This window comes from Austrofundulus limnaeus, unplaced genomic scaffold, assembly GCF_001266775.1.
Source record: "Austrofundulus limnaeus strain Quisiro unplaced genomic scaffold, Austrofundulus_limnaeus-1.0 Scaffold185, whole genome shotgun sequence".
Classification (NCBI taxonomy): domain Eukaryota; kingdom Metazoa; phylum Chordata; class Actinopteri; order Cyprinodontiformes; family Rivulidae; genus Austrofundulus; species Austrofundulus limnaeus.
In genome coordinates this window covers 1,082,278-1,086,167 of record NW_013952587.1, presented here as the reverse complement: position 1 = coordinate 1,086,167, position 3,890 = coordinate 1,082,278, and the positions used below count along the sequence as shown (strand labels likewise).

General features: G+C 43.4%; 2 non-coding genes across 2 annotated transcripts; one reads left to right on the top strand and one right to left on the bottom strand.

The window, feature by feature from the left end:
• Positions 1-673: 673 nt before the first annotated feature.
• Positions 674-755, bottom strand: trnas-gcu (transfer RNA serine (anticodon GCU)). Its single transcript has one exon. It is a non-coding gene; the product is annotated as a tRNA-Ser (tRNA).
• A 131-nt stretch (positions 756-886) lies between these two features.
• On the top strand, positions 887-959 carry trnaa-agc (transfer RNA alanine (anticodon AGC)). The gene has a single exon. It is a non-coding gene; the product is annotated as a tRNA-Ala (tRNA).
• Positions 960-3,890: the final 2,931 nt, after the last annotated feature.

Below are 3,890 nucleotides of genomic sequence, written 5' to 3'. Positions count from 1 at the left end.
TGTAGTGTTGATTATGGTACTTGTCCTTTCTAAGCATTGAAAACATTCAACTAGTCATTGCTTTTTACCATTAGACCAAGCTCATTGATTCCCAGACTTCAGGGACGGCTATCCTGCGTGTTTGACAGCTTTCTCTGCTTCAAAACACCTGATTAGAATCAATGCGTGATTAACAGGTTTCTGCAGATTTTGACGAGGCCGTTCAGTCACCGAATCAGGAGTGTTGGAATAGGAAAACAAGCCAAACATGCAGGATAGTGGCCCTTGAGAACCAGGGTTGAACACCTTTTTAATAGGCTAACAACTATTGTACTCAGACAAGAGTACAAATAGCACAGTGACTTATTTTCAGTGTTTTGTATAAGAAAAGAGCTGCTGTAATCAGAGGTAGATTTGGCGTTTAGAGATTAGAGTAGTCATTGTTTGGTTCTTAATGAAAAGGCTAACATAACTCACTGTTATGTACTAATGTAAGACAGCAAAATCATGAAGAAAGAAGCTTGTTGATTTGTCAAAGCATCAAGAGAAGATCAACACAGGCCTTAAAACGAGCTTGCAGGACATCCTGAAGGATCACGTCGGGTTCCAGTGGACCCTTCCCTTACTGAAGCAAACATGTACTGTATGCACTGATTATAGTTCTGGTGACATGCTATGTGTTAAAAATTGTGCACAATGAGAATGCGATTCGAACCCATGCATGCAGAACACAATGGATTAGCAGTCCATCGCCTTAACCACTCAGCCACCTCATCCGCAAATTAGACTATGTACAGTCACGAGACACTGGGTGGGCATAATCATGTAGCCCTACATAGGTTTTCACGACACATTGGATATTGGGTTGAAAAATCAGATAGGCCTTCCACGAGCTTCCATCCAATGAGGGGAATTAGCTCAGATGGTACAGTGCTCGCTTAGCATGCGAGAGGTAGTGGGATCAATGCCCACATTCTCCATTATAGGAGCTTTCCAAACCACAGAGAAACCAAAGTCCATCACATAAAGTTCACCTCAAATTTCCATTTTCCACCAAACTTGTTACCAGCTGTCTATCATCTGGGAATTACACGTGAAAATTGCTCAAAGGACATCTCTTCAGTTTTGACTGGTAAGTCATTTTTGACCAATGTCTTGCATACATCTAACTAGTCATTACTGACCTCTTTTGAGCTAGCAACAAACACTGGCACTTTCTCTTCTATATTTTTCATACATCTAACTATTCATCTAGTTAATGCTGACATCTTTTAAGCTAACAATGAACACAGGCTCTCACAAAATCTTGTGTACAAACACCATCCTGGGCCTCCCTGACCTCTTGCTCCAGCCGAGTGATGGTCAACCGGACCCTGTCAGGCAGGATATATTCAGCCTGCTTACTGCTCTGGCCATCCAAAGCTTCATGAACGTGAGGGAGGGTGCATGGCTGTACGTTCCTGGTCTTGGGTCTGTAAGAAAGTGTAAACGTGAATCTAACTAGTCAAGTTTGACTCACAAGCTGGCCCCACGTTTTGCTGGACCGTTCCTGATAGCCAAGGTGGTGAACCCGCTGGCTGCATGACTGCAACTCCCCAGGAACCTCCGTATCCATCCTACATTCCATGGGTCCCGGGTCAAACATTTCTGCTCATCTCAGTTCAAACCCTCTTCCAGAGCCCCCTCCTCCCAACTGACTCATCAAGGGGGCCCAGCCTACACAGGTAACTGTTCCCTCTGGTCCAGATGGTGGAGTATCCAGTACCTGGGTGACAGGGAGGGACGCAGCCCGGAGGAATGCTCCTGGGTGCCTGCCAAGAAGATCTTGGACAAGGAGATGGTCAGGCAGTGTAACTACTCAAATCCCAGTCAGTCAGGAGGTCGGTCCGGAGCCGGACTGTAGGTGGGCGGGTTCTGTCATGAGTCTCACTTGCACCTTGTCCTCTGCCACACCCACCTCTTACGGACAAGTTATCATCCGGATTGGATACACCTGCTCACACCACCATATAAGCTCCAGTCAGGCCTTCAGTCAGTGCCAGATTATCTTAGAGACAGCCACGATGATTCTCCAGAATTCATTTCATGCCTTGCCTTGAAACCACAGCCATGACCTAATTTATGTCCCACTGGTTCCTGACTCCCACTTTGCCCTTGTCCGTCCCTTTGCCAACTACTCGTCTCTGGATTCCAACCGCTGCCAGGTGCACGGAACCATGCTCTCAGCCTTGCGCCTGGATTTATTTTCCTCTCTCAGCTTCACGGTATATGACCCAAGTTCTGTCTCTGGCATAGCTTGAAAGAATTAAGCAAAGACTAGTTGGATGAACGCAAGACATACAACAGAAAGTGCCAGTGTTTGTTGATATCTCAAAATAGGTCAGCAACAAACACAGGCACTCACAACAGCTTGTGACAACACTGTCAATGACTGTTTTGTCTTTAAGCCTTTTCCCAAGTTGTTTATTTAAAGTTAAAAGCCAACAGGGAAATGTGTGCAAATAGATATCATAGGAAGTTCAAAAGAAAAACAGGGATTTTGTTGTTAAAGTTGATAGTGCACACTGCATAGATAAGGGGAATTAGCACAAATGGGAGAGCGCTCGCTTTGCATGTGAGAGGTAGCTGGATCAATACCTGTATCCTCGGATCAATACCTGTATCCTCCATGGCCTTTCTTCAACTAATATCACTGAAAGGTCCTGAGCCTTCAGCTACTGTCAGAAGCCTTTGTGCCATCTTCAGTAATGAGTACTGAGTTGGTAGCAAGAAATGACTGCACCAATGTTTTTTTTTTCCATGAAAGACTACTACTGTAGTGTTGATTATGGTACTTGTCCTTTCTAAGCATTGAAAACATTCAACTAGTCATTGCTTTTTACCATTAGACCTAGCTCATTAATTCCCAGTCTTCAGGGATGGCTATCCTGCGTGTTTGACAGCTTTCTCTGCTCCAAAACACCTGATTAGAATCAATGCGTGATTAACAGGTTTCTGCAGATTTTGACGAGGCCGTTTTGTCACCGAATCAGGAGTGTTGGAATAGGAAAACAAGCCAAACATGCAGGATAGTGGCCCTTGAGAACCAGGGTTGAACACCTTTTCAATAGGCTAACAACTATTGTACTCAGACAAGAGTACAAATAGCACAGTGACTTATATTCAGTGTTTTGTGTAAGACAAGAGCTGCTGTAATCAGAGGTAGATTTGGCGTTTAGACATTAGAGTAGTCATTGTTTGGTTCTTAATGAAAGGTGTAACATAAATCGCTGTTATGCACTAATGTAAGACAGCAAAATCATGAAGAAAGAAGCTTGTTGATTTGTCAAAGCATCAAGAGAAGGGCAGCACAGGCCTTAGAATGAGTTTGCAGGACATCCTGAAGGATCACGTCGGGTTCCAGTGGACCCTTCCCTTATTGAAACAAACATGGCTGATGTATGCACTGACTATAGTTTTGGTGACATGGTATGTGTTAAAAATTGTACACGATGAGAATGTTATTTGAACCCATGCATGCAGAACACAATAGATTAGCAGTCCATTGCCTTAACCACTCGGCCTCCTGATCCGCAGCTTAGACCATGTACAGTAGGTTTTCATGACAAATTCGATACTGGGTTGAAAAATTGGATAGGCCTTCCACGATATTCTGTTAAATCAGGGGAATTAGCTCAGACGGTAGAGCGCTCACTTAGCATGCGAGAGGTTGCAGGATCAATGCCTACATTCTCCATTATAGTATATGTATATATAGTGCTACACATTTATTTATATATATTCTTTGTATTAATTATTACATTAATATATTTATTTATGTGTGTGCTCATGCACTGTTCAGGGATGGTAATTTTACAATTTCAAACACATGGTCCTAAAATGGTAAAAAATACTAATGCACACACACACAC